General features: G+C 39.3%; 1 pseudogene; it reads left to right on the top strand.

The window, feature by feature from the left end:
- The first annotated feature begins 4524 nt into the window (after positions 1-4524).
- LOC105009912 lies at positions 4525-14022 on the top strand (annotated as a pseudogene).
- Positions 14023-26477: the final 12455 nt, after the last annotated feature.

Here is a 26477-nt window from a genome sequence, read left to right as displayed (position 1 = left end):
GTTCTGGACCTTTGTCATTGATGAAAATTCAGATTTGGACCTTTGAATGTAGACTTTGAGAACCCCTGCTGTAGTATGTGTACTGTACTGGTCACTGTACATTCCATAGCCTAGAACATACTGTATACTCTGGACTTAATTAATGTCATTGATTAAAAATGTTGAATAGATATTAAAAAAAAGTAATCAATTACATTTTTATGCCTTAGTGAGTAATTTAATATTACTCTATATGTTTTTATCTAATCCAGACAAAAGGGTTATAAAATAACAATCGACCTGTTATAATGTGTAATTGTCCTTTTATTTTAATGTTGTGTGTATACAAAGCTTTTCGTCATTTCTTTCACTTTTGCTTTCCTGATATTTGATTGAAACTAAATCCTCTTCTAAAATAAACTCCAGTTTGCAAGAGGTTTGGCCTATAGTGTACCCTTTCTAAAAACTCTTTGAATCTATCTTCACTCTCAGAGCAGTCTGATGAGGATGTAACCAGAAGTTGGACTCACAGGGACATTCACACATTGTGTGTCCGATACAGTTGGACATGTAGTTTTACGGTAAAAATTTAACAGTGAGTGTTGTGAGTGTCTTATAGACTGTCTACTGATCATTAGGTCTGTTATAGTCATGTTGATATTCTGTGTGTCTGTCCTTCAGTGGTATAGACTGTCTACTGATCATTAGGTCTGTTATAGTCATGTTGATATTCTGTGTGTCTGTCCTTCAGTGGTATAGACTGTCTACTGATCATTAGGTCTGTTTCAGTCATGTTGATATTCTGTGTGTCTGTCCTTCAGTGGTATAGACTGTCTACTGATCATTAGGTCTGTTTCAGTCATGTTGATATTCTGTGTGTCTGTCCTTCAGTGGTATAGACTGTCTACTGATCATTAGGTCTGTTATAGTCATGTTGATATTCTGTGTCTGTCCTTCAGTGGTATAGACTGTCTACTGATCATTAGGTATGTTATAGTCATGTTGATATTCTGTCTGTCTGTCCTTCAGTATTATAGATTCTGGGCTGTTAAAGAGCAGATAACTAGAGATAGAGGACAGGGCACCAGCCTTCTATCAGGGAGGCTCTGGTCTGTACTAGTAGTTGTTGTTTTATTTCTGTAAAATGTGATGACATGTATTTCAGTTGTGACACTTCATGTAGAACAGTTAATAAACAGATTCATAAATTAACATTAGTGAATCTATACCAGCTTACAGGGATCATTAACAGATTCATTACTTACATTAGAGAATCTTGACCAGCTGACAGGGATCATAAACAGATTCATCACTAACATTAGAGAGTTTAGACCAGCTGACAGGAATAATAAACAGATTCATCAACAACATTAGAGAACCTAGACCAGCTGACAGGGATCATAAACAGATTCATCACTAACATTAGAGAGTCTAGACCAGCTGACAGGAATAATAAACAGATTCATCAATAACATTAGAGAACCTAGACCAGCTGACAGGGATCATAAACCGATTAATCACTAATATTAGAGAATCTAGACCAGCTGACAGGGATAAACAGATTAATCACTAACATTAGAGAATCTAGACCAGCAGACAGGCATCATAAACAGATTCACCACTAACATTAGAGAATCTACAGCAGCTGACTGGGATCATAAACAGATTAATCACTAACATTAGAGAATCTACACCAGCTGACAGGGATCATAAACAGATTCATCACTAACATTAGAGAATCTAGACCAGTTGACAGGAATATAGAATCTAGACCAGCTGACAAGGATAATTAACAGATTCTTTGCTAACATTTGACTCTGATACCACACACATTGTCTGTCTTTCCACAGTCATGGGACTTTATCAGTAAGCCAGGATCACACTACAACCTAGTAGACAATGTTCTTCTATCATGGTTCTGGGGACACACAGTCACCTGTTACACAGACTTATTTAAAGCCCCATAAGTAACAACTTGTAAATGTGTATCTTTAGCAAAAGTAATGAGATGAAATGTCTGTTAGCTCCACCTCCTGGTGACTGAGGTAATAAAGGTGTGGAGAAGTGTCCTGGTAACACAAATGAAAACAAAAGTAAAGTCTTTACAGGATCCATGTTCAACTGATGGAGCAACATATTTTCATTAATCTTCAAACTGGAAAACATGGAGGTTAATGTTAGTCAGTCTTCATTTTCAAAGAGAATGTATATCAGTTGGTCTACTGTATGTTTTCAGTAAAATATTTTTGAATAGGGAAGTCAAAACAAGATCAGTCCCTGTTTGTAAGTGATGTTTATTTGTTTGTTCAAGGTAATGTGTGTTTCTTTTCAGGTTGTGTCTGATTTAGGAAATGTTTTTGCATTATCTGTTTAAAGGGGAGAGGAATGAACTAAGCCTCTAAAATGAATCTATCTGGGGAGAGAGAAGAGAAAGGCACTGCCTCTAAAACGAGTCTAACTGTGGAGAGAGCTGAAGAGAGCCCTGCCTCTAAAAGGAGTCTTACTGTGGAGAGAGCTGAAGAGAGCCCTGACTCTAAAAGGAGTCTAACTGTGGAGAGAGCTGAAGAGAGCCCTGACTCTAAAATGAGTCAGATATATTTCACATTGAAACACATTATGTTCATACAAAGTTAATGAACAACGTTAAGTTTTCTTCACTACAGTCGTGGCCAAAAGTTTTGAGAATGACCCAAATAATAAAGTTTCACAAGGTCTGCTGCTTCAGTGTCTAGACATTTTTGGCAGATGTTACTATAATTAGAAGGTATTCCATAAGTTACAACTGCTTTTATTGACAATTCCGCCCTTCGTGCTGTCAATTAACTTCTGGTCCACATCCTGACTGATGGCAGCCCATTCTTGCATAATTAATGCTTGGAGTTTGTCAGATTTTCTAACCCTCCTTTTGAGGATTGACCACAATTTCTCAATGGGACTAAGATCTGGGGAGTTTCCTGGCCTTGGACCCAACATTTTGATGTTTTTTCCCCAAGCCACTTAGTTATCACTGTTGCCTTGTGGCAAGGTGCTCCATCATGCTGGAATAGGGATTATTCATCACCACACTGTTCTTGGATGGTTGGGAGAAGTTGCCCTCTGAAGATGTGTTGGTACCATTCTTTATTCATGGCTGTGTTGTTAGGCAAATTTGTGAGTGAGCCCACTTCCTTGGCTGAGAAGCAACCCCACACATGAATGTTCTCAGGATGCGTTACTAGGACTGATGGTAGCGCTTACCTTGTCTTTTCCGTTTTTTTTCTGGATGCCCCAAACAATCAGAAAGGGGATTCATCAGAGAAAATGACTTTATCTGATCACTCTTCATAACAATCTGGAGTATATGCAAATTCATCCATCCATCCATCATCTTCCGCTTATCCGGGGCCTGGTCGCGGGGGCAGCAGTCTAAGCAGGGATGCCCAGACTTCCCTCTCCCCAGACACTTCCTCCAGCTCTTCCGGGGGGACAACGAGGCGTTCCCAGGCCAGCCGGGGGACATAGTCCCTCCAGCGTGTCCTAGGTCTTCCCCGGGGTCTCCTCCCGGTGTGACGGGACCGGAACACGTTCCCAGGAAGGCGTTCCGGAGGCATCCGAAACAGATGCCCAAGCCACCTCAGCTGACCCCTCTCGATGTGGAAGAGCAGTGGCTCTACTCTGAGCTCCTCCCTCTAAGATCTCTAAGGGATCGCCCGGCCACCCTGCGGAGAAAGCTCATTTCGGCCGCCTGTATCCGGGATCTTGTCCTTTCGGTCATGACCCAAAGCTCATGACCATAGGTGAGAGTAGGAACGTAGATTGACTGGTAAATCGAGAGCTTCGCCTTGCGGCTCATCTCTTTCTTTACCACGACAGACCGATACATCGACTGCATTACTGCAGAAGCTGCACCGATCCGTCTGTCAATCTCCCCTTCCATCCTCTGTAATTTTTATTATATGTTCTCTTCAACTGAGAGTGACGGAATCTAAAACACCAGCCACGACCCATCTTCAATGCTCTTACTGAGGGAAGGAGGTTGTTGGCCAAGATCTCGCGATATATGGCCCCATCCATCCTCCCCTCAATACGGTGCCGTCATCCTGTCCCCTTTGCAGAAAAGCATCCCCAAAGAATGATGTTTCCACCTCCATGCTTCAAGGTTGGGATGGTGTTCTTGGGATTGTACTGATCCTTCTTCTTCCTCCAAACACGGCAAGTGGAGTTGAGACCAAAAAAGCTCTATTTTTGTCTCATCAGACCACATAACTTTCTCCCATTCCTCCTCTGGATCATCCAGATGGTCATTGGCAAACTTCAGACGGGCCTGGACATGCGCTGGCTTGAGCAGGGGAACCTTGCGTGCGTTGCAGGATTTTAATCCTTGACGGCGTAGTGTGTTACTAAGTTTTTTTTTTGAGACTGTGGTCCCAGTTCTCTTCAGTTTTTGACCAGGTCCTGCCGTGTAGTTCTGGGCTTATCCCTCACAAGGTGAGATCTTGCATGGAGCCTCTGACCGTGGGAGATTGACCGTTATCTTAAACTTCTTCCATTTTCTAATAATTGTGCCAACAGTTTTTGCCTTCTCACTCTAATGCCATAGATTTGTATGTAACCTCTCTGGGATTCAAACCCAGAATTTTGGCATTGGTGGTGTGAGCCTAAAAAAACACTGCTCTGCCTATGTACAGTACTGTCATAAACTGGACATGATTCTCATCCATAGTAGTATCCACAACTGGTAACTATATTTCCATATAAACCATGTGAACACTGGCACTGTCTTTCAACATGTAGCAGGATAGATAGCAAGACAGAGGAGTAAATCAGAGAGCCCCTGGACAGGGTCAAAACTACAAACTGAACTGCTGTGAGCCATCACAAGTACATCTTTGTTGATAAAGCAGTCTTTCATCGGGCCAAAACTCGACAGTGTCGGCACAATTTCATTGGTCAACAACTGTCCATGGGCCTGGACAACATGGTGGAAACATTCATAAGTGAGTTCCTCAATGAAATTGTGTGTGATAATGTTAGGTTCCACCAATCACAGAGGTGATTCAGGGGTAGTTTTGGGCCAATCCCTGATTCCTGATCCTAGACCTGTCGAGTATGTCTCCCTCCTACAGCTCATGGATAAGACATCATGACATCACTAGTGACCAGTTTCACGTTTGGGTTTGCAATGCTAAAATATTTTTCCTGCAGTGCATTGTGGCATGGAGAAGATATGGTCAAATGCCAAAGACAGAACTTATGCAAATTAGAGTGTTTTAACATTGATATTTTTTAGATTTCTTTCTGATAATATTTGTTAGACAAAAAAACAGGTTGCAGTAAAAGTAACTTTTTTCATATATTATTGTAATTTCTGATCACACTTGATTATGGGATAGAAATTAAAGAAATTATTTTCTGTCAGTTGTCTCACATGCCTTACATTGTTTGGTCTTGGACTAACTGATTACTACAATGACTGAAAGAATTGAAGTAATGTTTGTTTTGTGTCGTCCTTTTCTCCCGCAATTGAAAGCCTTTCAGGTCAATGGTTGTCCGGGTTAAATAATCATGAATAGAGAATAAAATAAATGGCCTACTAAATTAATTTTGAAATTAAATACCATTCTAAGAATGTATGTTTTTCTCATCTCATTGTAGTTCAGAGAGGTAATTATGGTTTCTATTCGTTTGAAGCCTAACCTATCAGGAGAGACCAGCCTCCCTTGTACCCAGCTGTGTGTTTATGAAGAGTGACCAGTCTATGGAAATACCTATAGTGTTTAAAGAGAGAGTCTTTTCTACTGAACACAGGTAGGAACTTGTGGGTCATGGACAGTTAGTAAACAACACTTTTACTTAGATCCTCATTAGTTGACAATACAAACAAATACATTTATGTAATTAAGTAGGGGTTCTCATCATATTTACAATAAAACTAATTTCGGAATTAAATAATTTGTATGTTTATGACCTTTTTTTTCAACACATTAGTCAAGTACCGCATTATACATTGTACCATGGAAATAAATAATTCAGATAAATAACAAAAATTATGTTACCATATTTATTAAGATGCATCAAATGAAGCTGGTACAATGGGAATATAATGCATTATTGTAATATACCCACTAAATTGAAAATAGTTTGTTTGTGGTATTTTATTCAAAATCATGGGCATTTGTAATCTTCATTTATAGGTCCCAAGCCCGTTTTGGGTTCCCTGTGTTGTTAACAAGAAATGTGGGGGAACATAAAGTGCCGTATATTAGTAATTTGTAAGAGGTCTTGCTCTACTGTTGTTCTCACTAGCCTGTATAGTAGTTAGTTAGTTGACAGAGAGCAAGGCAACTAAACAAAGGCTGAGGAACCAGATAAACATTATTTAAAATGTTATATAGAAGGTGAGGAATTCATAAAACATACAAAATGTTTTGCTATGTTCTAGGTACTGGTGTATATGTTAATTAATGTTTGAAATACAGGTTTGTATTTAATATTGAAGCTATATGTGTTTTAGTGTAATAATTCAGCTATTAAACTACACTTTCAAAATATGTATTACATATCAGTAAAATCTTTAAATTGTTAACTAACACTTTTAATGTGTGTAATAATTATTCATGTACATGTTTTTCAATAATAATTACATCCTCAATTACAAAATCAATATGATCTTATTGTTACATTTACACAAGGCTGTTAAGAGTCAACTATTTTTAGTTGGTTCAAACACACCAATCACTCCTAATTCCGCCATATACAAAACCCTGGTTCCTCCTTCATTATTAATTATAGGGTCCAGAAAGAGACAAAGACTCACTGTATCCAAATACACCAATCACTACTAAGAAAGTCCACTATGAACAAAAACACTTCTGTTTTTTATTTACCGTCATCATTTTCAGGGACCATATAAAGGGACCAGCATCTCCTGTACCCAGCTGTGTGTCCATGAAGATTGACTGGTCTATGGATCAACCTGTACAACTCAGAGAGGTAGACTTCTCTACTGATCAAAGGTAATTCAAACTCATGGGTCTATGTCAGTGATTTTTAACATTGTCTCTTATTTATTTATTTTGTTTCCATTATCTAATTGCCACAACAACTGCTAATCTTCCTGGGTTCAACATTTAACCAAAAAGACATTACAGGCTAACCAAATCTTTACAATGTACATACATTTAACAAAAATATGTATGAGCTGAAATTAAAGACATCATAATATAAACAATAGAAAATAAATCATTTTGATGTTTTTACATCTCTCAGTGTTGTTTTTATCATGCATAATGACTTTTCCTGTTTTATAAAACTTTCACTATGAAAGTCTGCCCTCATAAAAATAGAAAACATTTGGTACTTACAACATGTTTGAGTCTGAATTATGGAAATGTATGACACTGTTGGTCTTAAAATATGATGGTCCTACCATTAAAAACACCATGCTATTGCATCATTTATATCATTGTATAGATTTGGCTCATGGAAATGGTTAACCTGCATTATACATTGTACCATGGTAATAAATAATTCAGATAAATAACTAAAAGTTTGTTAACTTTTTTATTAAGATGCATCAATTGAAGCTGGTACAATGAGAGTATAATGCATTATTGTAATATATCCACTAAATTGAAAATAGTTTGTTCGTGGTATTTTATTCAAAATCATGGGCATTTGTAATCTTCATTTATAGGTCCCAAGCCCGTTTTGGTTTCCCAGTGTTGTCAACCAATAATGTGGGAGAACATGAAGTGCTGTATATTCTTAGTAATTTGTAAGAGGTGTTGGTCTTGTCTCGGCCAGCAAAGGGAGACACTTACTCTAGTAGTTGATTAACCCGCTCTCACTCTACTGTTGTTCTCATCAGCCTGTCTAGTAGTCAGTTAGTTGACAGAGAGCAAGACAACTAAACAATGGCTGAGGAACCAGATAAACATTATTTAAAACGTTATATAGAAGGTGAGGAATTCATAAAACATACGATATGAAACACCAAGCTAAGGAGACTGTATGTAGGATATAATTGTTATTTTGTGATTACCTTTTTATAGTTTTATTAAATTATAAATATGTCAGCATTGAAGCTAACTTCGGCTATCGGTATCAAACACACACGAGGCACCAATGTACATGTACTCTGTTTTTGTTAGAAATAATACATTTAAAATAATTCCATTTCCATTAGATGACTTCCAATGCCTTTATTACAAATGGGTTTTAGTAACTTCCGATTTAGAATTGTATTGTGGCCTTGTCAAATGAAAGAGACTTCCAAATTATTTTGGAAAAAAAACAACCTGCGAACAAGTTAAATTCTTTAACTTATGTTTTTTAATTATGAGGTAATAGGATTTCAGAACCCACATGATTCTGTTACAGAGCTACAATAATCAATGTTGCATTATGAATAGTAGCATTTGTTTATTTTGTATTTGAAAAAAGTTGTTAGTTCTGAAATTGGAAGCACAAAACTGTGTGAGTCTGTACAAACTCTGGAAGTGTAGATGTAATGTCATGTTTTGTCCACAGAGACCAACAGGAGAGATCAGAGCCTGAGTTTCTCAGTGGTCAATCTGTCCAGAGTCATCAAACAGACCTGTCCTCTATATTCAGTGTATGTGGCCCTGTTATGTACATTTGTTTCTGTATACCTCAAGTGAAGTTAACCTGTCACTCTTTCATGCATTTGTTAATATTGTTCTGAAATTGATTTACTTTAATTCAGTCTAATTTCAGCTTTTTCACTTTTTCACTTTCAGTTACTTGAACAGAAGGTCATGATATTTGTGAAGAATGAGTTGAAGAGGTTCAAGACAATGCTGAGTTCAGATCTCCCAGAAGGATTTAAGAGTCAGAGGGAGGATGAGGAAGGTGTGGACCCTGAAGATGAGAAGCAGGAGAGCAGTGTCAAAGAGGGGGTTCTGAAGATCACACTGCATGTCCTGAGGAACATGAACCAGAAGGATCTTGCTGACACACTGGAGAAAAGTAAGAGTTGTCTGACTTTACTGTTGAATGTTCCAAATTATATTATAGTGACCTTTAGATAACGTATAACAACCTCTTCTGTGTTGAAGAACTTAACATAGAAGAAAGTGAAGAGACAGATACATAACAATACTGTCATTTAAAGGAAAGTTCACATTCTCTGTTATTTGTTATTTGATAAAATACTGTAAACATTTACAGGGACGTCATTGATATCATCTGGGTTATTTATTTCAGATGAGCTTGCTGTGATTTGCCAACATGACCTCAAATCTAACCTGAAGAAGAAGTGTCAGTGCTTATTTGAGGGTATCGCTAAACAAGGGAACCCAACACTTCTCAATAAGATCTACACAGAGCTCTACATCACAGAGGGTGGAAGTGGAGGAGTCAATAATGAACATGAGGTGAGACAGATTGAGACAACAACCAGGAAGCAAGCAAGACCAGAGACAGCAATCAAATGTAATGACATCTTCAAACCCACACCTGGACAAGACAAACCTATCAGAACTGTGCTGACAAAGGGTGTGGCTGGAATTGGAAAAACTGTCTCTGTGCAAAAGTTAATTCTGGACTGGGCTGAAGGAAAAACCAATCAGGATGTCCAATTTTTATTTTCACTCCCTTTCAGGGAGCTTAATTTGATGAAGGGGGAAGAACTCAGTTTGATTCAACTCATCAATCATTTCTCAATTGAAACCAGAAAAGCAAGAATCTCTAACTACAACAAATATAAAGTTTTATTCATCTTTGATGGTCTGGATGAGTGTCGACTGCCCCTTGACTTCCAGAACAACAAGAGCTGTTGTGATGTGACAGAGTCAACCTCAGTGGATGTGCTGCTGACAAACCTCATCAAGGGAAATCTGCTTCCCTCTGCTCTCCTCTGGATAACTACCAGACCTGCAGCAGCCAATCAGATCCCCTCATGGTGTGTTGACCAGGTGACAGAGGTCAGAGGGTTCAATGACCCCCAGAAAGAGGAGTACTTCAAGAAGAGATTCAGTGATGAGGACCTGGCCAGCAGAATCATCTCACACATAAAGACATCAAGGAGCCTCCACATCATGTGTCACATACCAGTCTTCTGTTGGATCGTTGCTACAATCCTGGAGCACATGTTGACTACAGATGATAAAGTAGAGCTGCCCAAGACCCTAACAGACATGTACTCACACTTCCTTGTGTTTCAGTCCACACACAGAAATGTAAAGTATGATGGGAAAAAAGAGACAGATGCACACTGGAATAAAGAGAGCATTCTGACACTGGGAAACTGGCTTTTCAACAGCTATAGAAAGGCAATCTGATTTTCTATGAAGACGACCTGAAAGAGTGTGGCACTGATATCAATGAAGCATCAGTGTACTCAGGAGTCTGTACACAGATCTTTAAAGAGGAATGTGGGCTGTACCAGGACAAGGTGTTCTGCTTTGTCCATCTGAGCATTCAGGAGTTTCTAGCTGCTGTATATGTGTTTCTCTCATTCAAAAACAACAATCAAAATCTAATGGATGAACAACAATTAACCAAAGGGAATGTTTCAGTGCAGATCAGAGAAAAGCCTGAAGTCACATTCTACAAGCCTTGCAGAGTAAGACTGGACACCTGGACCTTTTCCTCCGCTTCCTTCTGGGTCTCTCACTGGAGTCAAATCAGAAGCATTTAAGGGGTCTACTTACAAAGACCAGAAACCGCTCACAGAGCCATGAAGAAACAGTCAAGTACATCAAGAAGAAGATCAGAGAGAATCTCTCTTCAGAGAGGTGCATCAATCTGTTCCACTGTCTAAATGAACTGAATGACCATTCTCTAGTAGAGGAGATCCAAAGATACCTGAGTTCAGGACGTCTCTCCAGAGAAGAACTGTCACCTGCACAGTGGTCAGCTCTGGTCTTTGTGTTACTGACTTCAGAAGAGGAGATTGATGTGTTTGACCTGAAGAAATACTGTACATCAGAGAAAGGTCTTCTGGGGTTGCTGCCTGTGATCAAAACCTGTAGAACTGCTCTGTAAGTACAGTCATGGAAATGATCCCCCCTCACCATAAACACACACATACACACAAGATATATTCTAGTGTTATATATAGGGAATGTCAGCTTTGCCCTAAGGTAGAGATGATATTACAACGATGTAATCTATAGAGGCTATTATAATGTTATTCTTAACTATTTTTCTGTTTGTAACATCATGATAATTTCTCTCCAGACTGTCAGGTTGTGGAATCACTGAGGAAGGCTGTGCTTCTCTGGTCTCAGCTCTGAAGTCAAACCCCTCACACCTGAAGGAACTGGATCTGAGTTACAATGAACTGAAGGATTTAGGAGTGATGGAGCTCTCTGCTCTGCTGAAGGATTCACAATGTAGACTGGAGACTCTGAAGTGAGTTTTAATAACAACAACACAACTGACAACACATCAATAAACATGACGACAACACAACAGAACTAATTTTCATACCACCCCTCTGATGTCCACTGATCCACCATTCATTCCCACTGTATTATTGTTACACTCTTTCTTATTGAAGACATCCCTTCATTCTACCAAGTTGTCTCATAGGGTGTTGAACTTCCCATCTGTTACATTTCTTCCTGAATTGTCTGGTTACATCATACTGATGCTGCCCAGGGATCCATCATAGAAAAAGCACTTTGTGACAACTGCTGATGTAAAAAGGGCATTATAAATACATTTGGTTGATTGATTGAGTACAGAGTCTTTTGTCTGAGTGCTCCCGGGGTGGATGGGTGGAAGTCACACAGGGCTGCCTTGTCACGTTGCACTCTAGGGAATCTTTTAACTAACCCTTAACTTCTGTAGAGATGTTGAGATAAGGAAAGGCCTTAAGAAACTGTTGGATAATATGAAATTGGAAGGGTAGAAAAATTGGTAGAGTAACCCAATTATCTTTCCTACTGACTTGATAGGTTTTCATCACACAGGTAGGGCCCTATAATTTCAGCATCATGATCATGGATGGATTTACAGAATCCAGACATAAACACAGAATTCTGCATCTTATGTTTCAACTGTAATCTGTTACAGTTACAAGTTACCTGTCCACATTTGTAATCAGTAATATAACTTTTTGATTACTCAAACTCAGTAACGTAATCTGATGTTTTTGAGATTACTTTCATATTAAGAGGCATTGGAAAACAAACAGGAATAGCCTATAACCAATTTAACATCTTTTGCGGGATCAATCAATGTTAGAGTTTACATAGCTGGCCGAATCCGGAATTCGTATTTTATGTTATGGGTTGTGTAGGCTAATTCAATATGATTGGGCTACATCTCTACATTACATGCCAAAGGTCTGTCAGATATTCAGTCATCGCAATTAATCCAATAAACCTCGATCTTCCAGAATCTGACTTTTTATCTGAACATAACCCAAAATCTAATGACGCTTAAGCTTGTTCTGTTATTTGTTTTATTCATGTTTTTAATTGCTTAAAAACTAAAAAAAATAAATGGCAATTATTCGAAAAGGGTATTGCCATTGTTGTATATAAAAATTAAGATGTCCGTAGCTTTTAGCGCATAAACTAAATCTGCAGTAGTCTGATGATTTGCTCCACAACCAACATTGTCAAAATGTTGTAGAAATCCCACGCACGCAAATGCATGTGTGAAATCGTGAACACCCGCATAGAAATAAGATTTACCCACGCGAACGTAACCTGCGATTATTATGGCCACCAGTGATGTATTTTCAAAATGAAAATGACAGAAATAAACTGTGATTATTAACCTGCAATATTAGCTTAAAGTAAATGACGTAAGCAACCAATGAACACAATATTCAGAGATGCAAAGCAAGCAGAATCACATGGCCTACCTGTATGGACGGAGTTGATGTGGCTGTGTCAAATACAAATAATCATCCTTTGGCAGAGTGCTTCACAACACACCTTTTCTCTTCAAATGTTGTGGTAAATTCAATGTATTCCATATTTTACAGCTATCTAACAAATAGTTGCCTACTCTATTTAACAATTCCTGTAAAAGTTCTTCGGTCCAACTCATCCTGGCTGTGTTGTCGGGTGCATTTGACAAATAAACCTTGAAACTTGAAAAATATATAACACTAGGTAGGCCTATGGTCTATCATTGTTCTGAGAATATACGTCATTTTATATGACTCGGCAAATAATATCGAAGATATACTCTGTTTTTACCAGCCATCCAACCAACCAAAACAGGAGCAATTTAAACTAGCGCTGGTTATGCGCGTCCACCTTTGCGCGGCTGATGATCTCACACACAAAATTGAGGCATACAATTCATATTTTGGTTCAAATAAAAATGTTTTTATAATATTAAATAATAAACTCAAAAATACGTGTAAAAAATTATTTTGAGCACATATTATTTTTCATTTGAAGTAATCCAAAAGTAATCATAAATTATTTCAAAAGTATCTGTAATCTGATTACAATATTTTGTTGGCAACGTAACGGATTACAGTTACTGTTTTTTTTGTAATCCGTTACTCCCCAACTCTGGTGATGTGCTGGTTGTCTCATAACCCACAGCCCAGTGGTTAAATCAACAGTGCAACCAGGCAGAGGGTCAGAATTTGTTTTTGGATAAAGGGCAGGTTGAATTGCATATCTAAGCCAAACAATGTTTTTACAATGATCTGTTACTTCTGAGAGAATTAGACAATAATATGCCTCTGAAGTAGATTACATTTCAGCTGCCAGGACACACCTCTGGATGACTTAGTGTGAAGCTCTTTATCTATGCCACTGGTTCCCAAGCAGGGAGACAAGGACCACTAGGGGTACTCATTGTATCCACAGGGATTCTGGGTACAATACTTTTTGTATATGCGGTGGCAGTTGAAGAAAGTTGACCAACTTGCACCCCACTACTAGGTTGTTTATATGGAGGTTTTACATCACAAGAAATGTAATGGATATCATGGAATTTTGAAAAAAATATAACTTGTTTTAGAGAATCTACACAAGGAAGATTTTAATTGCAGAAGCAGTTTGTAAAGTCATGATTGATTCTCTGCAGGCTGTCAGGCTGTCTGGTCACAGAGGAAGGCTGTTCTTCTCTGGTCTCAGCTCTGAAGTCAAACCCCACACATCTGAAAGAGCTGGATCTGAGCTACAATCATCCAGGAGAATTGGGAGTCAGACTACTCTCTGCTGGACTGGAGGATCCACACTGGAGACTGGAGAAACTCAAGTAGGTCCTGTAGATGGTTTCTCTATCAGTAATCAGTAATGTTGTATAAAGTTGTCAAGTTTTATGCATTATGTGTCAAATACAGACCTGCCTATCTGTTCTCCTTTTGCATAGCTTGAACACAGTTTACACCATGCTTGACAGACAGCGCCAAGCACTTATCATTTGGTCTCATTAATGTTTTTCTTTGTGATCCGAACACCTCTGTCCATAGTTGTCTCTCCATAATTTTTTTTCTCCAAAAATACATGTCCAGTGTCTGGGTTCTTTTGCCCATCTTAATTTTTTCTTTTAATTGGCCAGTCTGAGTTATGTATTTTTCTTTGCAACAATGTCTAAAAGGCCAGCAAGGGCCTTTTGAGAACAGGGACATTTCTAACTGACTCCATACCATTGAAAAGGTAGATTATGTGGGATGTGTATTGGGGGAAAGGGTGAGTATGTAATATAGGGTGGCTTCTGTCACTTCTGGATGATTAATTGACAGTAGGCGAGACATAATTTGCCTGTGGGATTAAACATTCCAGAATATATCATAACATCTTATGCCTTGGGAATTTAACATTCCCGGGCCCTGGCACCCTATTGTTAAACATCTGACTTATTGTTAATTATCTTAACATTGAATGTCTTGTGAATTTAACATTCCCAGAACCCTGGAGCCCTATTGTTAAACATCAAAGCCACCATAAATTACAAACGGCACACCCCCATACCCTATTTCATCACCCGGACATGCATACATCATACAGGAATTTACAACCCCTAAAATACATCACACAGGAAGTACCACCCCAGAACACACGTCACGCCGGAAGTCCCACCCCGGAACATACATCATACAGGAAGTCCCACCCACAAACCGGAGGTCCCACCTACTGTCAATCAATTATCCAAAAGTGACAGAAGCCATCCTATATTAACTACTGGGGTGTTTAATGTGTGTGTTTGAGGTGTTGTGTATTATGTGTGTGAAAAATTGGGTGTGTTTTTGTGTTTTGGGGTTGTAACAATGAATCAGGACACATGCCCTGGGAGAACTGAGGAAGTGTAATAAAATAACACTGACTAAAAGTCACAAATACTACAACCATGTTACATTTGGGCCAAAACAAAGAAATAACTTAAATTGGAACAGTGATCAGGAACACAGGTGAGGTTAATAATAACAAACAGGTGTCTGTAATTAAATAAGAACAGTAATCAGGAACACAGGTGAGGTTAATAATAACAAACAGGTGTCTGTAATTAAATAAGAACAGTAATCAGGAACACAGGTGAGGGTACTAATAACAAACAGGTGTCTGTAATTAAATAGGGGCAGTGATCAGGAACACAGGTGAAGGTACTAACAACACACAGGTGTCTGTAATTAAATAGGGACAGTGATCAGGAACACAGGTGAGGGTGAAAATAACACACAGGTGTCTGTAATTAAATAGGGACAGTGATCAGGAACACAGGTGAAGGTACTAACAACACACAGGTGTCTGTAATTAAATAGGGACAGTGATCAGGAACACAGGTGAGGGTACTAACAACACACAGGTGTCTGTAATTAAATAGGGACAGTGATCAGGAACACAGGTGAAGGTACTAATAACAAACAGGTGTCTGTAATTAAATAGGGACAGTGATCAGGAACACAGGTGAGGGTGAAAATAACAAACAGGTGTCTGTAACTAGACTCTTGGGTTCAACATTTCCCAACCTTTGAGCAATATTTTCTCTAGTATCAAAATGTTTTCCTCTTGCAAGTTTAAAGTAGACATTTTTGTCAGCAGTTGCAGTTGTCCACTTTCCAGGAGGTCTATATTGATCAGTCTGAGGACACTTCGGTGTGTTTTTGCTTACATTTTAGGGAGAAAAATACTTCCAAATCCTCAAACACAGACTTGAAGGGCCGGTTTCAGAGACACAGATTAAGCCTAGTCTAAGACTAAAAAAGCTCAGTGGAGTTTTCTATTGAACTTGATTTTTTAGTCCTAGATTAGCCTTAATCTGTGTCTTTGAAGCCAGCCCTTATTTTTCTACAAACAATAACAAGCCTGACTAGTGTTGAACGAGCGGCTCTTTATGGTGAACGCTGGAAACTGGAGCTGTTCATTTGGCTCTTTAATTTTGTACATGTTTTAACTGACACAACAATGATTTACAGGTAAGGTGTTAAGGTAAGGTGACATGCATTTGTCAAGTAGGGTAACATCAGTAGAAAAACAGCAGCCGATCTAATAATTCGTTTTGAGGTCTTTGCTGATTTCTTTAGAATTTCCCATGTCAAGTAAAGAGGCACTGAGTTTGAAATACATCCCCAGGTACACCTCCAATTGAATCAAATGATGCCAATTAGCTTCTAAAGCCTTGACATCATTTTCTGGAATTTTCTAAGCTGTTTTTAAGGCACAGTCAACTTAGTGTATGTATGACCCACTAGAATTGTGATTTAGTGTGAAATAATCTGTCTGTAAATAATCTGTCTCTTGCACTCAATCACTTACCAGGTGACATCATTTATGTCTGTGAGGGTTCAGGGCTTAGGGTTTAGGGGGACATTGGGATTGGGCCTCAGAATGTCCACCACTGGTATATTACAATGTGAATGGACCACCCACATTAAAAATACTGATGACTGACGGACGACGCCTGTTGACTCTGGGAACCTGTCTCATTCAAAACATTCTAGAAAGATTGATTATTGATTAAAATATTGCCCATGTCTCTTTTGCAATTTAGAACATAATTTGATTAATCCTCCAACCCTAGTGTGGTGTGTTTATGATAGGGGAGAGGTGTTTTATGTGTGTGTGTTTGTGTGTGTGTGTGTGTGTGGGTGGGGGGGGTTGTGTGTGGTGCGACTTGTGAAGACAAATTGTGTGTCACTGAATGACAGTCTGCTCCTCTGTTTCTTCCACAGTATGGATCATGGTGGAGAGTGGAGGTTGAAATCAGGACTGAAGAAATGTAAGTAATTTATTATACAGAACACATAGAGCTGGTGTGTATGTGTTCATGTGTTTGTGTGTGTTTTGTCTGAGTGTCTTAATATCCAGTTCATGACAATAAAGAAATAAAACATGGATGTGTGTGTATAATATGAATGATGATGATGTGTAATATTGTGTCTTGGTCTCATCCATCAGATGTCTGTGATCTCACACTGGACCCAAACACAGTAAACAGAAACCTCTCTCTGTCTGAGGAGAACAAAAAGGTGACATGTGGGAGAGAGAAGCAGCCGTATCCTGATCACCCAGAGAGATCTGACTTCTGGCCACAGGTGTTGTGTAGAGAGGGTCTGTCTAGAGTGACATATAAAGGAATCAACAGGAGAGGAAGGGGTGTTGACTGTTGGCTTGGATACAATGACAAGTCCTGGAGTCTGTACTGTCATGGTAACAGTTACTCAGTCAGGCACAATAATAAGACAACTGACATACCTGTCACCTCCTCAGACTCCCACAGAGTAGGAGTGTATCTGGACTGGCCAGCCGGCACTCTGTCCTTCTACAGGGTCTCCTCTGACACACTGACCCACCTGTACACATTCAACACCACATTCACTGAGACCCTCTATCCAGGGTTTGGGGTTTATTCAAACTCCTCAGTGTCTCTGTGTCAGATGGTCCCTGTGTCAAACACAACATGATGTTTCACTCTAATCATTGTCATTTTCAGTTGGACACACTGAGAATAACTCTCTAGTACAGAGTTAATATATCACATGAATGTAAATAAACCTGAAGATGTAACCTGTAAACAAGAGTCATTTATCAATAAAATGAATCACCACACTGGTCTGTAAAGCCTTCTCATTTAGAAATCATTAATCTGGTTGTTATTGTGTGTGTGTGTGTGTCTGTGTCTGTTTGTGTGTGTAAAATAGTTTACTAAACACAGACCAACTAAGCCATTGGATTGATGGGACAGTTAACCATCCAACAACAGAAAGAGAACAATGTAGCACACGAGCAAGCAAGCAAGTTCATTTATATAGCACAATTCATACATCGAAGCAATTCAATGTGCTTTGCAAAGAAAAATATATGAAAGTACAATAACATAAAAACAAATGCTCAAATGAAAAAATGAAAACAAATGAAAACATCATAATAGGAAAAAATACAATAAGAAAACATAGAAAGATTAAAAATGGGATAAAACATAGGAAGCTATAAGGCTGAACAGTGTGGTTAAGTTTAAGTGCTCAGTCATAGGCACGTGAGAAGTGTTTTTAACCTGGATTTAAAAATTGATATGTTTGGGGCACGTCTAAGATCTTCTGTTAGTTTATTCCAGTTGTGTACAGCATAAGTGCTAAACGCAGCTTCTCCATGTTTAGTTTGGACTCTGGGCTCTACTAGCTGACCTGTGTTCATAGATCTAAGAGCCCTGCTCGGTTTATATTCTGCAAACATCAGAAATGTGTTCAGGTCCTAAACCATTCAGAGATTTATTAACTAAAAGCAACACTTTGAAATCTATTCTGTAACTGACTGGAAGCCAGTGCAAAGATATAAGAACCAGAGTGATGTGCTCTGTTCTCTTGGTCCTGGTTCACATTTTAGCAGCAGCATTCTGAATGAGCTGCAGTTGTTTTACAGTCTGTTTTTGGGAGTCCAGTTAAGAGGCCATTACAGTAGTCAACCCTACTAGAGATAAAGGTATGGATGAGCTTCTCTTGGTCTTTTTGGGACACCAAGCCTTTGATTCTGGCTATATTTTTTAGATGATAGAATGCTGTTTTGGTGACCGCTTTGATATGACTGTTTAATGTGAAGTCTATCAGAACACCAAGATTACGCACTTGATCCCTGGTTTTAAGGGCCCGAGAATCCAGCTCTTTACTTTATACTTGTTCTTTTATTTTTGTTGCCTAACACAATAATCCAGTTATTTATATGCTCTATACAGTGACACAGATCTATGGTCTACAGTGTCAAATGCTGCACTGAGATCTAATAGACCCAGAACTGTTATTTTATCAGAATCAGTATTCAGCCTTATATCATATAAAAATTTAATCAGGGCGGTTTCAGTACTGTGGTGAGGTCAGAAATCTGACTGAAATTTGTCTAAGAGAACGCTTGAGGTCACAAACTTGCTGAGTTGATTGGTAAAATAATAGAGAACCTGTTTGAGTCAAGGGAGAGATTGATTCGGTTATTTATTGGATTATTGCCGCATCGTGTTGTGGAAATTCTTGAACTGATGTATACTTGGTCCTATACATGCATAAATGGGTTACTAGTTAAAGGTACCGAGCCCCCGTTTGGATGAGAAAAGGAACGTAGGAGAGGGGGATCTGGTATTTGCCTAGGGGGCATCATTGACTGGTATCAGCAGATGAAATGGTTACTCTTTATATGCACATCTGTATAACTCATCAGGGCATCTATTGTCCGTCCGGATGCTGTAAGAGCTCTTTAGAGTTCAAGAGGTTACCCATTTGGGGGAGGACAGCCTGTCCCTTTTAAGAAGCCCAGGACATGTGATGGAACAAGGGGAATGTGTTTTATTGACATACATCTTACCCCACCCCTTTTTTAAATACTGATGAATGTTCATGTATTAAGTTAGAGACTCCTCGGATGATTATTTTGTAAGCGTTTGATGCGTCTCTATTTGCAAATAAACTTAATTATGCCAAGAGAATTTTGTCTCTGTATTTCCTCCTTTAATAGCTTATTAGCCTGAAATAGACGTTCTAGTATTTTATTACTTGGAAAAGTCATAACAATTGAGCAATTGCTAGCGAGACTGAAAATTAACTTTACACTGACAAAGCTGCTTCATTTCAAGGCACAACGTTTATTTTTCTTTAATTTGTGAATGACATTGATACAATAACTATCAATATAGGTGACGATAACTTACTTTATTGTCAAGTAAAAAGACGAGAGAATTGTGGAAACACTAGAACTCGGCCCACAACATGTTTATAGGGAACAAAACAGTAGTTTTTTACTGGAAAAATCCTACCTAGTGCAGCTTTGAGTACTTTGTATCGGTACTCAGTATTGTCAGATAGCCAAACATAAGTTCTTGGTCCAAAAAAAAGGGGTATTGGTGCATCGCTAGCTGCAAGTGTCTGATGCAAGTAACTGATGAAATTATCCACAGAATTCTTATCAAGGCTGTAGTGTTGTATTGGATATTACATCATTTTTGTTTTTAAGCCCTTTCTAAGCTAAATTATATTTCCTAGTTTACAGTTTTGTTGAATAACACTCATATCCTTGTTTGATCATTTAGATAAACGTGCTGAGGTGTGCCAAAATGAAATCATGAAAAAGCTCAAAGACAGGCTGTAGATGTCTGAAATAACGTCTGAGGGTTCAGGTAAACAAGGAAGGACAAAACGTCTGTACATCATCTATACAGAGCTCTACATCACAGCAGGTGAAAGTGGAGAGGTCAATAATGAACATGAATTGAGGAAGATTGAAAAAAACAACCAGAAAACAAGGAAGAGCAGAGATGGCAATGAAATGTAATAACATCTTCAAACCCATACCTGTACAAGACAAACCAGAACTGTGCTGACAAAAGGAATGGCAGGCATTGGGAAAAACAGTCTCGGTGCAGAAATTCATCCTGGACTGGGCTGAAGGAAAAACCAATCAGGACATCCAGTGTATATTTCCACTTCCGTTCTGGGAGCTGAATTTGATAAAGAAGATATTCAGTTTGGTAGAGCTTGTTAATACGTTTTTTGAAACCCCAGGATTCTCCAACTTTGACAAGTACAAAGTTCTGTTCATCTTTGATGGTCTGGATGAGTGCAGACTACCCCTAGACTTCTACAACAATGAGTGTGTCTAATGTAACAGAGTTACCCTCAGCGGATGGGCTGCTAACAAACCTCATCAAGAGAAATCTGCTTCCCTCTGCTCTCCTCTGGATAACTACCAGACCTGCAGCAGCCAATGAGATCCCTTCAGGGTGTGTTGACCTGGTGACAGAGGTGAGAGGGTTCATTGACCTACAGAAAGAGGAGTACTTCAGGAAGAGATTCAGTGATGAGGACCTGGCCAGCAGAATCATCTCACACATTAAGACATCAAGGAGCCTCCACATCATGTGTCACATACCAGTCTTCTGTTGGATCGTTGCTACAATCCTTGAGTACATGTTGACTACAGATGATAAAATAGAGCTTTCCAAGACCCTAACAGACATGTACTCACACTTCCTTGTGTTTCAGTCCACACACAGGAATGTAAAGTATGATGGGAAAAAAGAGACCGATCCACACTGGAATAAAGAGAGCATTCTGACACTGGGAAAACTGGCTTTTCATCAGCTATAGAAAGGCAATCAGATTTTCTATGAAGACAACCTGAAAGAGTGTGACATTGATATTAAACTCTTCAAATTGCGTTGATGATTCCTGTCTCTCCGGTGGCTGCAGTTGTCGTGGTTCCCCAGTCTGTTGGTGTACTGAGGATGATGTAATTTTTCGTAACCTCAACAGAGTCAGGGTGTTTCCTGCATAGAGGATTTTTTGGCGCCCCCCAAAAGAGGTTTTAGAGAGCACCAAAGGAAAATCACCAGCGCCAAAATGATAAGAATTGAAAAAACAAATCCTCTCCAAATGTGTTCTATGGCAATTTATCAACTGCTGAACAAGCAGAACATAAACCGAAGGCTAGTGAGATCCTATGTTGGTTATTTTGGTTTTTCCTGTTAATACTCTCCCCTTAAAAACGTAATTTGTGTAGTCACATGACTCCACCCTGTCCAGTTTGCGGCATGGAAGCAACATGGAGAACTCAAACGCAGAGTCAACTGAGCAACTAGTAGCAAAGAAAAACACAACGTCGGTCGTTTGGACACATTTTGGATTCAGTAAAGACGACACCCAACAAAAGGTCAAATGTAAACATGGAAAAACAGTTTTCCATTGTCCCAGGAGACGGGACCCACAACTTAGGAGGGGGCAGGATGGGTGTGTCTTTTAGGAAATAACTGTTATATTTTCTGTTTTAAAAAACCTTCAGGAATATTTTGTCAACAATTAAATACAAATTCTAAAGACATCAATGCTTACAAACATCAAAGATAACCAGATGAATGATTGCAAAATATGGTTTTACAGACCAGTGTGGTGATTCATTCTATTGATTAGTGACTCTAGTTTACAGGTTACATCTTCAGTGGTGTTTAATCAGGATCAATCATATGATATATTTACTCAGTACTAGAGAGTTATTGTCAGTGTTTTACTACAGTGTCCTACTGAATTTGACCATGATTAGAGTGAAACATCATGTTGTGTTTGACCCAGGGACCATCTGACACAGAGACACAGAGTCAGAATAAACCCTAAACCCTGGATAGAGGGGCTCAGTGAATGTGGTGTTGAATGTGTACAGGTGGGTCAGTGTGTCAGAGGAGACCCTGTAGAAGGACAGAGTGCCGGCTGGCCAGTCCAGATACACTCCTACTCTGTGGGAGTCTGAGGAGGTGACAGGTATGTCAGTTGTCTTCTTATTGTGTCAGACAGAGTAACGGTCATCATAACAGTACAGAATCCAGGACTTGTCATTGAATCCAAGACCACAGTCATTACCCACTCCTCCCCTGTTGATTGCTTTATATGTCACTCCTATATCAACCCCTCCCCCACTCCACTCTACCTCCCAGTAACAGCGTCCAGACAGACCCTCTCTACACAACACCTGTGGCCAGTCCTCAAATCTCTCTGGGTGATCAGGATACAGATGCTCCTCTCTCCTCCTTGTCACCTTTCTGTTCTCGTCAGACAGAGAGAGGTTTCGGACCAAGAGACAATATTACACATCATTGTCATCATCATTCACATTATATACACACATGCATGTTTTATTTATTTATTGTCATATACTGGAAATTAAGACAATCTGTCAGGACTCAGCCCTCCTGAGCTGTTTGTCTGTCATTACATCTCCCAGAGTACCAGTCTCCTGGTTCCCAGCACTCCACGAAGGCACCCATAATCACCACTGATCCTGAGCACCTGCACCAGTCTACACACCTGGGGGGCTGATTGCCACTCTCCCTATAAATAGGAGAGTTCTGCTTTCAGTCCCTGCCGGATTATTGTACAACCACGTAATTATTACAGTGTTCTCTACCTAATTAAGCAAGCTATCCTATTCCCAGAGTATCCTGTTTTTGTTATATTCTGCTCACCGTGTTTTTTCCCCCGTTCGTTTCCAGCCCCTTGTTCCGAGACCCGTCCTGTACCTCCCTCCCAACCACCTTTCTGCCTTCCCGTTATCGACCTTCGCCTGGACTGACTCCCCGCTCTGTTAACTGAACCCTGCCTGACTATTCGACCATTCTTGCCTTCCGGACTTCGTACCTCTGCTACCCACTATCCACCCTCCAACAATACATTCATACCCACTATTCACCCTCCAACAATACATTCATACCCACTATCCACCCTCCAACAACACATTCATACCCACTATCCACCCTCCAACAATACATTCATACCCACTATCCACCCTCCAACAATACATTCATACCCACTATCCACCCTCCAACAATACATTCATACCCACTATCCACCCTCCAACAATACATTCATACCCACTATCCACCCTCCAACAATACATTCATACCCATTATCCACCCTCCAACAATACATTCATACCCACTATCCACCCTCCAACAATAAATTCATACCCACTATCCACCCTCCAACAATACATTCATACCCACTATCCACCCTCCAACAATACATTCATACCCACTATCCACCCTCCAACAATACATTCATACCCACTATCCACCCCCCAACAATACATTCATACCCACTATCCACCCTCCAACAATACATTCATACCCACTATCCACCCTCCAACAATACATTCATACCCACTATCCACCCTCCAACAATACATTCATACCCGCCTACGTAATTCAGACTACTACAATAAACATCATCATTGTCCTTTTACCCCGGTGTCTGTATCTGCTTCTGGATCCTACCTCTGTCCTGAGTCCCGGGAATCGTGACACAATCAGACAGAAAAAGGAAACGCACACAAGCATAATGAAACAAACACGTTGTAACGAATACGCTCTGGAGACAGGAATAAGTGAATCAAGCGTGGAGCAGGCGCGCAGATGGCACTAGGGACGGGGGGACATGACCCCCCCAGATTCATAGAGACCCAATAATGTTTAATCTTATCATTTAACCCATTGTACTGTATAAATTGACTGAGGTATGTTCACTGTCGTGTAAGCCACTAAAAAAATTATAACAAGTAAATTTGTGTGGTGCAAAGTTTATGCAAACAACAAATAAAGGCCTACATAAACTTTTGACCTCCTCTTATAGCAGGAAATCATGTTGTTTTTTATTGTACGGCGCAACGGAGGATATAGATTCTTAAATTAAATTAAATATGATGAAAAACATTTCTTAATATGTCATACATCATTTGAAAGATATTTCTAATCTATAAATTGCAACAAACTTGTAATTAACACTTAAATTTAAAATATTGAGTTATTCTTAGACATTTGAAATAGTAGTTTTAGCCATTAATTCTCAGGAATATGTATATTTCACATTGTTTTGAAATTCTATAGAGGTATAGAGGGTTAACTGAAATTATAAGATTTAAAATGTTGTCCTCCTGGCCTGCAGGCAATTTGTGATGACAGTAAGGCAGGCCCAAGTCAGTCTAGTGAGGATCTGATGAGGGCAGCCACAGTAGAAAAAGACAGCATGAGGAAGGAGAGACAGTAGAATTACAGACAGAAGAAGCAGGGACAGAACAACAAAGAGGGACCGGAGGCAACACAGAGGGAGAGGATGTTGACATGATAATGACATATACAAAGTCAAATCAACCTGACCCCTGTTTTGAGAGAAATGCTCCCTGAAGTCAGGTGCCTATTTGATCAGGTAGAGACATTAGTAAGATTGTTGATGGTGGTGCCCATATCATCTGCTGAGGCAGAGCGCAGTTTTAGTGGGTTACGCAGGTTGAAAACTTGGTTGCGATCAACCATGACTCAAAAAAGACTCAAAGGCATTGCTGTGTGCCATATTCACCAAGAGAGGCTTGACAGACTGGACAGACAAGAAATTGCCCAGCAGTATGTTCAGGGTAATGAAAGGAGGAGAGATGTTTTTGGGTCCTTCATTGAGTCAATTGGTTTGGCTGCAATAGACGGAATTTCTCATACTCCGTATACTTACTACTTTTTATTCATGTAAATATGTTGTTGTTATTTTATTTAATTTTTTATTTTATTTTTTGCACATAGGTTCTTTGATTTTTTGTTCATAATGACATACTTTGTATGCTGAGATAAGCAAATGTTTAAATAAAACATACTTCGCTGAAGACATTTTTGTGGGTGATTGGCATACTAGTCAAATAACAGTCTGATCATGCATTGCTAGTGGTGATCAGGTAGGCCTTCGTTTACCTTTGTTCATTGTTGTTTATCCATGATTTCAAATAAGAATCCCCCAATGGCTTTTTAGTGCAAATCATTAGCCAAAATTACGCAAAGTAACTACTTGAGCACTAGTTAAAGCCCAAATTATGCAAAATAACGAATTGAGTTTTACCCTTTGGTGCGTACGGTCACACCAGTGTGATCAGGCTAGAGTGGTCCCTGAAGCGTACGATCATACCTAGCTACAAGTAACGTAACAATGGCTGGTAAAACCACACTATTATTTACTCACATTAACTCAAACAGTGTTTATAACTTTGTTTCCTGATTGTAATTGTTTCAAGACCATACTATGATATTAACCAGGTAGAAAGCATTCAAATCTAAGCCAACACTAATACACAAAAACAAATTATATTAGCGACTACTACCGATCAAAACCATTGCAAAAACTTTCTAGAAGTTACGTTCCCCGTTGTATGCATTTTATATAGTTTATTCATTTTCACTGCACTGAATTTCTGGTCACGATTTGTTAGCTAGCGGGCAGCTGACGTTTGCTTGCGGTTAGCTGACGTTTTCTAGCTAGCTACAGTTATAAAGCAACCAACTTTTTCAGCTCTTAGAATTCGAGTCAACGAGAGGAGCTTGCAATGCAATGCATGTAGTTTTCCTTACTTAGCAAGGTGACTGTTCAAATGCTGGCGTGAGTTCAAATGCTGGCGTGAGTTCAAATGCTGGAGAGTACTGAAGTCACGTGCAAAAAAACTCACGCTGGGGGGGTCGGTAAGGAATATTTGAAACTCACGTGTGAAAAGGTTAAATCATTTGCTGACAGCTTGGTCCCCCCAGTTAAAAAATCCTATCTGCGCCCCTGAAGAGTGTACATTATCAATGAAAGA

Source organism: Esox lucius, chromosome 11, assembly GCF_011004845.1.
Source record: "Esox lucius isolate fEsoLuc1 chromosome 11, fEsoLuc1.pri, whole genome shotgun sequence".
NCBI lineage: Eukaryota > Metazoa > Chordata > Actinopteri > Esociformes > Esocidae > Esox > Esox lucius.
This window is presented reverse-complemented; position numbering and strand designations above follow the sequence as displayed.